This window comes from Lagenorhynchus albirostris, chromosome 1 (genome assembly GCF_949774975.1).
Source record: "Lagenorhynchus albirostris chromosome 1, mLagAlb1.1, whole genome shotgun sequence".
Classification (NCBI taxonomy): Eukaryota; Metazoa; Chordata; class Mammalia; order Artiodactyla; family Delphinidae; genus Lagenorhynchus; species Lagenorhynchus albirostris.
This window is the reverse complement of record NC_083095.1, coordinates 49,607,970-49,622,166: the sequence shown is the minus strand read 5'-3', so window position 1 is coordinate 49,622,166 and position 14,197 is coordinate 49,607,970. Positions and strand designations below refer to the sequence as shown.

General features: G+C 42.7%; 1 protein-coding gene across 1 annotated transcript in view; it reads right to left on the bottom strand.

Moving 5' to 3' along the window:
* Positions 1 to 5,843: 5,843 nt before the first annotated feature.
* Positions 5,844 to 14,197, bottom strand: part of PYGL (glycogen phosphorylase L) — a 99,671-nt gene continuing 91,317 nt past the window's right edge. The window contains exon 30 of the mRNA XM_060142712.1: positions 5,844 to 6,395. The gene's annotated coding sequence lies outside the window, so the exon portion shown is untranslated. The remainder of the gene's footprint in view (positions 6,396 to 14,197) is intronic.

Sequence of the window (14,197 nt, the reverse complement as noted above, 5' to 3'; positions counted from 1 at the left end):
TACAACACAAACGAACATATATGTGAAACGGAAACAGGCTCACAGACGTAGAGAACAGACGTGTGGTTGCCAAGGGGGAGGGGGGTAGGGAAGGGAAGGATTGGGAGTTTGGGATTAGCGGATGCAAACTAGTGTATATAGGATGGATAAATAACAAGATCCTACTGTATAGCACAGGGAACTATATTCAATATCCTGCAATAAACCATAATGGAAAAGAATATGAAAAAGAATATATATATTTAGATTTATATATGTTATAGATTTTTTTCTTGTTTCAGCTAGTCTCTGCCATGGGAACCTCATCCTACAAGTTCTCTCTCCAAGCATCCCTTTTTAACCTGCAAGAATCCTTAAGGATGAGACTGTCACTAGTTTCAAGCAGTGATTCTTGGGGGCCAGGAGATGTTCCCTATAGAGAAAGATCAGAATTGGTAGGGATTGTGTAATTTCAAAAACACAAGATACTCTTTCATGAGGGGAGTTAAGGGGGTGGAGTTAATGCTGGAAATTACATATAACTTCCAGCTTCCCTACAAAGGAGGGGAAAGTGTGCAGCATGGCTACTTCACAGTGTAGCTTTGCACGAACAGTCCTGCTAACTCAGATAATTTGACACAATGTGCCTGCAATTTAGGTTACACAGGGTGAAAGGTTTGTCTTAGTCCAGACTGAGCTACTGGAAGAAAGCAGGAATTTACCTTAGAAGCTATCAATTGAGCTTTTCTCTGTTAAACAAAAAATAAAGATAACAGCAGAAATAGTAGCCAAGCTCCAATACTACATTATATGCAATATAAGAAAAAAATGAAAAGAAATGTAAATACCCAGAGTTAATACCCTTTACAGGCCACATTTCTTATCTGTTGCAGTTTATCTGCCTCTGATATCATCTCTCACCTAAAAAAAAGCCTTGTTCAGGGACCCGGTATCCTTAAGGTGTTTATAGCCGAAAATTTTAAATGGCTTTTCTGCTACATTTTTCAGTACTGGACTGGCTTTCTTCGATTGGTAAAAAGCTGTAAAAAGTTAACAAATAATCATCATCCAGGGAAAAGAAAGTTATTCTTTGTTTCCCTGGTAGCACAGTGGTTAAGAATCCGCCTGCCAATGGAGGGGACACGGGTTTCATCCCTGGTCCGGGAAGATCCCACATGCTGCAGAGCAACTAAGCCTGTGTTCCACAACTACTGAGCCCGCGAACCACGACTACTGAAGCCCGTGCGCCTAGAGCCCGTGCTCCCCAACAAGAGAAGCCACCACAATGAGATGCCCGCACACCACAATGAAGAGTAGCCCCTGCTCACCGCACCTAGAGAAAGTCCACGCACAGCAACGAAGACGCAACGCAGCCAAAAATAAATAAATAAACATTTTTTTAAGGGTTGGGGGTGAGGAGAGAGAGGGAAATTCAGGCTTCGTGAATTTCCTGGGATCTGCAGAGTTATCTTTTTCTGGTTAAAGAAAGGCTAGACCTCTAACCAAACTCAGTGTACTCTCCCTCAAAGTCACAGTTGGGTATACATTATTTCTTAATCACAGAATAGTCAAAAAAAATTCTTCTATCACTATGTAGTAACTCCCAGCTCCTTCTACACTTCTTTAATAAGTGTCTTTCTTATTTCTCTGGTGATTTGAACTAATCAGAACGGTGTTCATGTGAGCTGTAGAGCTATATCAGGGAGGACCAAGTAGATAAAGCAGATTATTGGGAATAATCCAACCCAAGGACTGCCTGGGTGAAAAGGACATTATACTCTCCCCAAGGCCCTAAGGAAATGGTGAAAGGAGGAAGGGGGAAATCTGGGTTCCAGACATGCAAATCAAAGACTAGGAGTTTCAGTGACAAAATATTTATGGTAAGAACCCAAGAAGATGCCAGCAGGAAATGAGAAAAACACAGAAGAGGGATGGGAAAGAGACAGAAAGCAAACAGGTTTACACTTTTGCCCTGAAGGACCTCTATTAGGAATTAGGAGTCTCCATCTTCCCTCGTGAAATATATGAATGAAGAAGAAACAGGGATTCAGCACTTTTTTTTTTAACATAAGCATTAAACACCTACTCTGTGCCCATTACTATCCTGGGAGTCATGAGATGTTCAAAAGAAACATCAACCTGGGTCCTTGACCTTGAGGAATGTGTTACTCTCCTTTGGGGAAGCAAAACTATGCACACATGAGAGAGTGAGGGAACACTGTGAGGTGGCATTGGATTCCAGTCAGGTCCTCCAGTTGGGAGACACACACATACATAGCATGACAGAGAAGAGAGGTGTGATTTCCTGAAAACATGGCTTTTATCAAGTCATTCAGCCCATTGCCTTTCATATCAGGTCCTAGATCTCCTTCCTGACATTCAAGACCCTACTTGATCCATGCAGATATATGTATCCTCACTGTCTGCAGACAACCTACCCTCCTTCCACTGTGCTCATAACTGCCTCTGCAGCTTCCCTCTGCTGCTCTTTCTGCCCAGATCATCAGTCTGAAGGTATATCCGATGCCCTGTCTCTGTCCACTGTTCTTTATTTGACCCAGCAGTTATTGCACAGCAGAAACATGAGCCTTTTGGAGCTCACGGATTGAGCTATGAGGTGCTTTCCAAATACTTGGCCCTTACATGGAGAAGAGATGTCACATGTGTGTGCATGGCAGCACAGGGAGGCTGGTCTTCACTTTTGGAAATACCTTTTTTCATGTGTCTGGAATCTGGAAATGTTCTACTGTTCTAAAGACTTAAGTGCCTAAAGACTGACACTTATAGCTTACTTCAAAGCAGAAGAAAATAAAATTCTAGTTTAAGAAGCATTGGTATTCCTTCACCTCGCACTTTCTTAAACATTTAGCCAACATGACATGAAATCTTTACCTTTAAAAAAAAAAAAAAGGGGGGGGCTTCCCTGGTGGCGCAGTGGTTGAGAGTCCGCCTGCCGATGCAGGGGACACGGATTTGTGCCCCAGTCCGGGAAGATCCCACATGACACGGAGCGGCTGGGCCCGTGAGCCATGGCCGCTGAGGCTGCGCGTCCGGAGCCTGTGCTCCGCAACGGGAGAGGCCACAACAGTGAGAGGCCCGCGTACCACACACACAAAAAAGAAAGACTTTTGAGTGGAAAATGACATAACATTTTTTCCCCAAGCAAGACTACTTTAAGTTTTCTAGAATTTGATGCACACGTAAAATAGGAACCCAGAAACATATTTTAAAATAGTCCTATAAATAAATAAACAGTTCTGTCTGAAAGAAATATAAAGTGAGCTACATGTGCAGTTCAAAAACTTCTAGTAGTCACATTTTTAAAAGTAAAAGCAAACAAGTAAAATGTTTATATTTTATTTAACTCAATATACCCCAAATATTATCATTTCAACATGTAATCAATATAAAAATTATTAATGATATGATTTACATGAGTGGTTGTACTAAGTCTGAAATCGTGTGTGTATTTTGTAGCTCATCTCCCCTCAGACTAGGTGCCTATGGCTGCTGGCTCGTGTTTCAGGGAGTGTAATGTTAGAACAAGAAGAGGGTTGTTACTTCATCCCACCCAATTCCTTGTTGTGACAACGAGCCTGGGTTCAGGAGGGTTTGGTGCTTTGTTCAAGATCACATATCAGTCCCCTGGGCTGGGCTCATCTACACTCGCACTCGCCTCCCATGCAGGTTCATGGGTGATGCAAACAGCCTTCTTGGAATGAAACACAGAATTTTTAAGTATTCTTAAAAGCCACCACCCTCTAAAACCTTTGGACCCCCCAAAAGTATTTAAAAAAATAAAATTTCAGGAGAAAATAGCCCAGTGTACCCTATTTTAATACTTAGACATGACAACCCTGCAGGCCATTTGTTAACACCTGTCTCACAGCCTACCTGTTTTCTGCTCAGCTGTATCTGCACCTGCAGGGGACCCAGAGAGAGAGGGCTGGAGGCTCAGAGGGCAGTCACTGCTGTGTGTGCCTGTCCTCTAAGGATGAGTGGGAGGGGCGTTGCTCCATCCTCTATCCTCTGTCCCGCCCACATCAGCTACTGCTGGCATCCTAAGGAGCCGTGTTGTTTTCCATGATTAATCTCAAAGGCCTTGAAATAACTGGGTGACCTTTTGTCTTCCACTCTGCACATTTTGCAGTGCTTTATATTCGGAACCAAGCCAAAGGTGAATGCAGGGGAAATGACCATTTCAGAAACAGAAAATGAAACCAAGAAGAAGACAGCATCATTTCCAATAATGAGGACATTTGGGGCTAAACTGAATAATGAGGGCGTCTTTGCATCTGGATTGATGAGAAAGCAATTAGATCCTTCATTACCAAAAGCGACATAAATCTTTGATTTGCATTTTGTTTTCAATTTGGACAGAATGGGCATGGTTCTCTAAGGATATAATCTAGACCTCTTTGCGCCAAAATACTGAGGTCAAAGTGATGATAAATCTTATGGCAGTGAGCTCTGTGAGTCATATTTCAATCTGCCAAAAAAAAAAATAAATAAATAAGCCATCTTGGAGATGAGGTTTGGGGGCTATGCTGAGATGCCCAGATGCCATGCTCAGACTTTAACAGAAAAAGCATTTTGTCTGATTTTTTATTATTGAGGTCTCTTCCCCAACATCATGCAGCCTATTTCTGGATCCCCTGGAGTACAAATAAGATAAAAGGGGAAGGAGGGAAATCAGCAGAGAGAAAAATGAGTGCCTATTTCTGTGAATCTGGTCACAAAGCAAAGTCAAGAATGGGCCAAATGTGTGTGTGTGTGTGTGTGTGTGTGTGTGTGTGTGTGTGTGTGAAAATAGGTAGGTGTGCTTGTTTGTCCTTCCAGATGCCCCCTCTACCCTTCTCTACTGCTGAATTCCCTAAGAGGCCACCAAAATGTATTGCGTTAAGGGACTCCTTTGCACCTGGCATCCCGTTAGGTTCGGCTGACAGGGTCACTGGCAAAAGATTGGAAGGTTGAAAGAGCATGAGGTTGGGGTATTTATTCAGCCAGCTGCCCCCTGTAGGGTCTCTGTAGGCCGGCTGCTTCCCTTAAGATCACAGCTTCTGTGGCACAGCCTTTGCTACACAACTCTCAGTCGTCCGTTCTGCCACTCAGGCCTGGGCTTGGTAATGGCACCCCCTGTTATCAGCTCCCAGGCAGGCACTATCCTTGTTTCTTTGCACCCGACCTACCCTTTTGTAAGTAGTCCCTTTATTAACTATCCTCCAAATACCTAATTTGAGCTTATCCACTATTTCCTTCTGAGACCTTGATTGATAAAGGAGGTATGCATACGTTCCTTGCTCCAGAAAAAACTGTCTTCCCTCTGTTAGCACAAAATGCCTTTAGTTTTTCTATTGTCCATAATTTTAGGTTGGTTCCCCAGAACTAGACCCTGAGATGAGGATTTGTGTGCATGAGTTTTATTAAAGAAATGCTCCAGCAGAAACCCGTAGGGGAGGGTGGTGGAGGAGGGGGAGGGGGAGGGGGAAGACACGGAGAGCAGAAGAGAAGAAGCCGGCCAAGGGCAAAATTTCAGGCAAAGTCCCAACCTCAGCCTAATCTTGAGTGGAGCTCTGGAGCATAAACTGCACCTCAGAGTTTGCCCTGACTTGAGTTAGAGGAGCTGGGCTTTCTATTTCCTGCACCAGTAAGTCAGGGACCCAAGGGCATCCAGGCAGAGCACCATCAATGTATACTTCACGTACATCCCTTGTAACATGAAAGTATTTAGAGAGGGGAGACACACTGTTTATAAATTGGCTTAACAATGGAGTTGTTGGTGGAGAGGAAAGCATTGCCTCCAGATACCAAAAAAGCTCACAGCAGATGCTAAAGGGACACATACTTTGAAAAAACACTGCACAAAAAACAAATAGTATTTTATTTTCATGGATTTGGATAATATACTTTAATATTAGTAAAAATCATATCAGGGCTGAAAGTCTTCTTAAAAAGCAAAGGCATCTTTGTAGGAATCTTAGCTACCAGATGCAGGTAGTAGTTCTATGGTGTGTGTGCATGTGGTTGGGAGGGGAGTATATCAACACTTGCCATTTCCTTCTGAAGCTTCTAACACTTGGAAATTTGTCATAGAAGCTTTTCTCATCTGCAGCTCAAACACTTTTTTTCAGCAGGAATTTAGCTGAAGTTGAAATCACCATCTGGCATCTCATATTGAAACAGGTCCTTTTTGTGCCAAGAACTTCTTCTCTTGGCAGTGACGCTGACTGTGATCTTTCAAAAATGTTTCTTGAGTTGGCAGTCTTGACTGAGCAGAGCAAGCAGCCTGTCTTGGAATTTAGGAAGAGATGTGCTCAGCAAGTTGTTGCCCCAGGAAGAAAAGCGCAATGTGAAAAGTTGAACCATAGGTTTTGAAACCCCAGAAGCCATATCTTCTATTATTGAGCTAAAACCAGCTAGGGGGAAAAAAACCCATCTCATCAGTATGATTAGTAGCAGCAAAATGTTGCACAAGACCTAGGAAAGGAGTATTCAATTTGAACCAACAAATGTTATTTAAGCACTTTCGAGGTGCAAAGTGATACCCTCCATGCTGTGGGGACGTAAGGATGACTAAGAAGGGTTCTCTGCCCCCAAGTGGTTGGGGATCCAGGGGCTGGGGATGCTTAGACGGAACCAGGTCAGCCTATACTAAGGAGCAGAGCCGACACTGTCTGCCTCCTCCCGGATGTTCGGGGATCCCTGTCACCATTTCTGTGCCCCTCCATCAGCTGATGTGCTTTTGCTTCCACTGGGCTGAACTAGTGTCTCTTCTTCAGTTGCTACCCCAGGGTACTATGTACAAACTTAGAGAGCAGCAAGTGCTGGGGAGCTTAATTCCTAGCAGTGACTGCTCAGTGTGGGAATAAAAAAAGCCCAGCTCCCTTTGCCTTAGGGAAGGACTTAAGTTAATGTCCAGGCTTTCCCTACCAGATCAGGCCGAGCTACTCCTAGGACTTTGCCTTGTCTTACATTCGCTCTGTCTCTTTTCCTTCCCTGTCCTACTTCCCTCATACACTTGCCAGTCTCTTCTGGGAACATCGCCTTAGTAACACCTTTGCCTACAAATGCTCCTCTCAGGATCTTCTTCTGGGAACCTGACCTCAGACAAAGGGCATAATGATGTAAACAAAATGCTGTGAGAGCAGGAAGGAGGGATTAATTCTGCCTGGCGATCAAGGACCTTTCCATAAAAGGAGGGGTATTCAAACTAGGCCTTGAAGGGTTATTTGGATTTTGCCAGGCAGATGGAATTGAGGAATGTCATGGTAAATCTGGGGAAAATACATACACGTGCAGGGATAATGAAGGTGATGGTGGGGAGTGAAAGGTGATGAGGCTGACAAAGCAGTCTAGGAGTAACTGAAGAGCCTTCAGTGTCATTAAAGAGTTTGGGCTTTTTAAAAATTGGTCAGGGTGAGGCATTTTCGATTTCCAAGCAGGGGAGAAATGATACACTTCTCTTTTAGGAGAGAATTGAATGGAAATATAAAGGATGGGTTGGAGGGATAAGAGATAAACAATGGAAACCACTTTGGGGGTCAATATTCCACGTGACAATGATGAGGGACTGACTTAGGGCAGTGGGTGTGAGAATGAAAAGGAAAGGATGGATCTAGAGATTAGACGAATGGACTTGTCAACTAACTGGCTCTAGGTGGGAAAATCAGAGTGATCAAGAGTGGCCAAAGTATTGGGTTAGATCAGAGGGTGAAGGACGGTACCATCAGTCAAGAGACAGAACACAGAGGAAAAAGCCAGATGGGGAAGAAATCAATGCGCTCATTTTTGGATGTGTTGAAATTGAAGGAGACACCAGAAAAAATCCTTAATAACTCAAAGACATTTAAATGAAATCGGAAAGTAACCTGAGAATAAAGAACAAACAAATTTTGGGATATTCAGAGACCCATGAAATTCCAGTTCAAGGTTAGACCAAAGAGACACTTTTAAAAATTAGCTCTCTGGATAAGAATCAAACAAGAAAATCAACAACAGAAACTTGGACACCCTTTACGAATAAGAACACTTAAAATTCACTTGCGACAACAGTGCAATGCTTCAGTTTCAGTATGATTTTACTTTGATGATTAAAACTAGAGTGGGGAGTATATATGATTTAAAGATTAGATCTGATATGTTACATTTGTATGGTTTTTTCTATGGACTGTGAAATTCTATGGACCATGAAAACAGAGTCCTAAGACAATGGTGCTGAAAGAAGAAAAAAGTGCCTTTAGCATTCGCAGCCTATTACCTAATGTGACACATTGCTGGTGGAGGGACTGCTGGAGTACTAGTTCCATCAACGGAGAGTGGCCATTTCCTGGCCCTTAATTATTGCTGTTCATTTGCTTATGGACTTGCATTGACTTTTTACAAATAAATCAATGTGTCCACGTGGAAACTGGCATCCCTGCCTTGCATTATTTCAAGCAGCACACAATTAGAAAACAAGCACAAGTCCAAATTCTTTAAAAATGTTTCAGTTTGAGGAAAAGTCTACTCTATACAAGATACATTGTTTCAAAACCCAAATGAATTTTAGGGCAGCAGAGAGGCCTCAGTACTCTGTAACAATGTTACACTTAAACTCTTCTCTTTGAGAACACAATACTTAGAAACAATACTTCCTCCTCTCCTAGGTAGGATGTTAGGGTAACAGAAGCCAAGTTACCCATGGAAGTAAGAGGAAGAGAAGGTAGAAAATATAGAGGAAGGAGGACATTAGTTGTGTTTATTCATTTAATCTCTCTTCCTCCCTCCCTCTCTTCCTCCCTGGCTCAGTCCCTCCCTTCCTCCCTCCCCCACTTCCAGGGATACTTGAGGACCTACCGTGTGCTGGGACTACTAGAAGTCAGAGATACCATACTGAACAGGGGAAACACACATGATCTCTACCGTTAGAGAATTTAGGTCTCTCATACTTGATTTCAGATTCCACATGTCAATAAAAGATAACTTCACTTGTTCTTCACTCCTGTTCTCTCTCACCTTCACATTGCATATTCAAGTACATTAGGTTGACCCATTTGTGGAGCACATCTGTGAGGCATGACTCAGCTAGGCTGCCTCCATTTGAAATTCAACTCTCTCACTTAATAGTTGTGTACATTTGGTCAAGTGACTTAACCTTTTTAACCTTCGTCTCTTCTTCATCCATAAAATATAGATAATAACAGCACAGACCTCACAAGACAGGTGTTAACATTACAAGAATTAATTCATTTAGAACTTAGAATGGGCACTGGTACACAGGGAGCAATCCACTGATGTTACCCATTGTTATTTTTAGCACACACAGGAAAAAAATAGATGAAACAGACCATATCTTTCAAAGAGCTTACAGTCTTGCAGGTGGAGACAGACAGGTACACAGATAAAGGCAATAACGTGTGGTGAGTGGAATGATGAAGAAGGTATGTTTAGGTTATGGTGGGAGATCACAAAGCAGGGAGTGGGGAATTCTTTCGGTCAACTCTTTTGAGACAGATGTAATATCAACCCAAAGTAGTTTCTTATTTCCCTGACCCTTAGGTAAATGATCCCTCCCTATTAAATGTCTGTTTTGCTTGCTTTATTTGCCCATAGTTATTCCACTGTGGATAATTACGTTAGCACAAATGAAGGCTTTTCATGAGGGGTCATCGTGGTCCCTCTTTATTTACACTCTGAATAAAGGAGCTTATTGGTGAAACTAGGTTACGTTTTCCTGATTTCTTATGTTCGGTGGCATATTTCTTACAGAAGTCAGAGTTGTTTGGGCAAAGGGAAAACAGGCCTTTTCTCACACCAGGAAGTGGTCTAATTCTTTTTGCCAGTGACTGGCTAAGACACAGCCATATGATTTAATTCTGGCCAATGGGGCCCAAGGAAGCTGGGGGTTCTGGGAAACATTTTCTCAATAATATGAGGCTAATGGGAGGAAACATCACTATTCTTCTCCAGATGTTGTTGGTATGCATGTGATGGCTGGTGTTGCTGCAGCCATTTTGTGACCTTGAGGGGGGATATTGCTGACACCCTAAGGATGGGAATAAAGTGGACCCCTGAAGCCCTCCTTGTATTGCTGGATATACAGACTTGGGCCTTGATCCACCTCCAGACTTCTTATTGGGTGAGAAAATACCTTCCCCCCCCCCCTTTTTATTGTTCCAGCTACTTTTAGTTGGGTTTTCTGCTCACTTTCAGTTAACTCCTTGTGGAGTTAATATGAGCAGCATGATGGGGCATTTCTGGGCAGAAGCTTCAAGAGCCATGTGTGTGGCTTGCCATGCTCCCTCTCCCCTGCCCCCATGGTCAGGGAAGCATGTTGAGATGGAGCCTCTGCCAGCCTAGTTCCTCAATGACTACAATAAGTAGGCCTTCTGTGACAGACTTGTGGTATGAACAAGAAATAAACCTTATCACTGAGCTGATGAAATGTGTTGTTATCGTTGTTCCCACAGATAAACCCAGTCTACTTAGACTGGTAAACATCCTAAACATTGTAGTGACTAAAAACAATGAAGTGGAAGCAAGAGCTTGAGATGCAGGCCCTGAACCCCAGGTAATGCAAGACTGGAGAGAACAGGCTCCCCGCTGCCCGCTCCACACACTTCCTGCTTAGTGAGATGAGCCTCAGAATGGTAAGTCATTTAATCTAAATAATGCTCTAAAAATGTCTTCACTTCAATGCATTATTCAGAGTAAATTAATCACAACGTATTAAGTGTCTCTTTAGCCTCCCTGACACTTGCCTCATCACTTTGCCCATCAAGTTTTTTTTATAATGACCTCACTCTGCACTCCCCTAACAACCCCCTTACCTAGACACCTCCCTAGGAGTCTTTTGGGAATAGCTTGATAATCACGTAGCTGAAGTTTTATGGCACAAATATGAAGTGAAGGTGACGTGTCAGTGGGGGACAGGAGAATGATGACAATGATAATTCATATTTATGTAGCACTTGTTCTAAACCAGATGTCATTCTAAGCACTTTATATATAGTAACTCACTTAATCCTCACCTCATGAGGTAGGTATTATCGTTATCGCTCCTTTACAGAGGAGGAAACAGGCACAGAGAAGTTAAGTGTCTTATCCAAGGTCATGCAACTAAAAAGTAATGACACTGGGGTTTTAGTCCAGGCAATCTGGCTCCTAACACTCCTAAAAGTGTTCTAACCATGATGCTTCACCAAGAGTGGGTGGGGAGGGGTGTTGTTTTGGGGGAAGCAGTTCTTAGAGAAGCACGAGGTAAAGAGCCTAGCTGAGCCTCACCTGACTTAAATCCTAGCTGGGTGTTGTTTTGCAACTTGCAAAACACATCTACATCCTGGTTTCCTCAACTGGAAGAAGGCGCTACTGGTAGCTCTGTCCCCTGCAAGGTAACTGAGGCAGGCAAAGACCCTAGTATAGAGCTTGCCTGCAAAACCACCCTCTGAATGTGGCTGGGGCTGCTGTAACATTCTAGGACAGATCCCCAGAGGGTGCAGAAGTCTTGTGTATGCGGGGAGTCATGTAAAAATGTGAAATGACTGTTTGGGGATTTCTCTAGGGGGTCCTTTGGAAGGTATGGATTGTAAGGTGACAGGACCTGGGAAAGGCTGTCTGGAGAGCCATTTCTGGAATGGGTGGCTGGATAAGCCATTGGGACCAACTGTGATTTAAGAGGTTTGAGGGGGCATTTTTCTGAGGTCTGAAAGGGGCGCACAGATGTGCAGAGGAGTAGGAGGTGAGCGCAAGGGGCTGGGATCTAAAATTGTATCAGAAAAGCTTTGGAAATGTAGCTCAAGAGAGAGAACTTAGTTTGAGGAGTTGCAATTCACTACCAGAAAGTCCCTTAGGCTGTATCTGTAAAATATATTGCGAATTTGAGCACTTCTCACCTTCCCCCACTGCCAGCACCCTGCTAAGGGCCTCTAGTTGGGCCTCCCCCAGACTCCTGGCAGGTCTAACCTGGTCTCCCTGCCTCTATTCTGGTCCTTGCCCTTCCATTTGCCTCACAGTAGACAGTGATTTTTTTAAAAATGCAATCAATTACTGTGGCTTCTTTTCACTCTCAGAATAACCCCCAAATCTTGACTCCATAATCTGGCCCTGCCTAACACCTGGACCTCATCTCTCACCACCACCCCCGGCGCCCCAGTCCACCCCCACTGGCCGCATTTCTGATATACAAACACACCAAGCTCCTCCCTGCATTAGCTGTTCGCTTTGCCTGCAATGCTTTCCCCCCTGTTCTTTGCCCAGCTGGCTCCTTCGGCTGCTCTGGTCTTGATCGAAACATCGCCTTCTCTGATTTCCCAACTGACCTGTTCCCTGGCCCTCATGCTCTCTCAGCCACCCTCCATGCCACTGGTGGATTCCCTCTCCTTCACAAAACTCATCACTATCCAAAATGGTCTTGTTTGTGCCTTTGCTTGTTTATAGGGCTGTTGCCAGTCTCCCCTACTAGCCTGAATTGGCCCTGTTTGCCTCATTCATGGCTGTATCCCTAGCACCTAGATCAGTTCCCAGTGCACTGAGGCGCCAGAAATTAAGAAGTAATTTACATTTAATTTCCACCAGTAATACATTTCAAACAATTTACTTATATGTCCCAGTGGAAAAAAGAAGAAAGATTAATTTTATTTACATTTAATTGAATATTGATGCATTCTTTGGACGATGGCAATGGGAGAGTAACATTTGAACACAATTTTGTGTGGATAATCTCTTGCTAGAAAATCTGAAATTATATATGGCTCAGAATAAATTAGTTTTACATAGAAAATTAAAAATCCAGAAGCCACAATTGATAGGCTCCTATTTTTAAATATTATGAAAATATAAAATTTAAATATTATAAAAATGTAAAATATAAGCTACAATGTTTCTATAATAAAGGGCTTAGAGTTAGTAAGGGTAAGAATACAACGTCAAAATCTACCTAACCATATTTTCTTTACTGATTTCTTTGAATAATGCAATGGTGCTGAATGTTTATTTGGAGTCTGTTAAAATATGATACTGGGACTTCCCTGGTGGCTCAGTGGTTAAGAATTCGCCTGCCAACGCAGGGGACACGGGTTTGATCCCTAGTCCAGGCAGACCCCAGATGCCGCAGAGCAACTAAGCCCATGTGCCACAGCTACGGAGCCTGTACTCTAGAGCCTGTGAGCCATAACTACTGAGCCCATGAGCCACAACTACTGAGCCTGCGTGCCACAACTACTAAAGCCCACATACCTAGAGCCTGTGCTCCACAACAAGAGAAGCCACTGCAATGAGAAGCCCACACACCACAACGAAGAGTTGCCCCTGCTCGCAGCAAATAGAGAAAGCCCACGCATAGCCACGAAGACCCAACACAGCCAAAAATAAATAAAGTAAAATATAATATTAACATTATCTTGTGTATTAATTGCATTTGACTATTTGTCTTATTTCTGGATTTGATTCAACATTTTTATATTTAAAGATTGTCAATGGAGAGCCCTCTGGGATATAATCATTTTCAATTCACATATGACTAAATTTGGTCATATCTGCTGATTGTGTAAAGAGCTCTTTCTGAGAAGTAAATATTAATGTTGACTGGTTTTGAAAAAAGAACCCTTTGGAGCACCTCTTCTTTTTTCCATTTTTAGACACCTCTGTTAGCTGCTTTAACACTTGGTTGGAAGTGTTTTTAAAGGAGCTTGTGAAGATTTGGAAAAGATTTTATTTTTAATATCCCAGATTGCATCCTCTGCATCGGGTTGGTTTTGTTACATGTGCTCCATCTGTCTTGAAGATATGGAAAACTTGGTAGGGGAAAAATGGAAAGGGCAAAACTGTTTCCCTAGCTCTACAAAATGTCTAAAAATGACTTCACATGTAAAATCTAGAGCATGGATTCCTTCAGTTAGAACTTTCCCACACTATCCAGGTACCTGGCACTCAACCTTCCCAAGCGGGGAAAGGAGAAATTGTTTAGTTACTCCCTGGTTAGAAAGTTTGCAAGGTTGAATGCCTTTTACACAATCTCTACTTTGTACAACTTCAGTAAGATTTCTTACCATTTTAGGTGAATTCAATTAAACATGTGGATTGATTCATTTATTATGAATATCCTTAAAAAAGAATATAATCAATTTACTTGCTGGCTATGGTTGATCTGGGATTTCTGATATCTTTCTTTAATGTTTCACGCTTAGTACTGGATAAAAAACTTTGAAAAACAAAACAAAACAGAACATTTCTTTGCCTATCC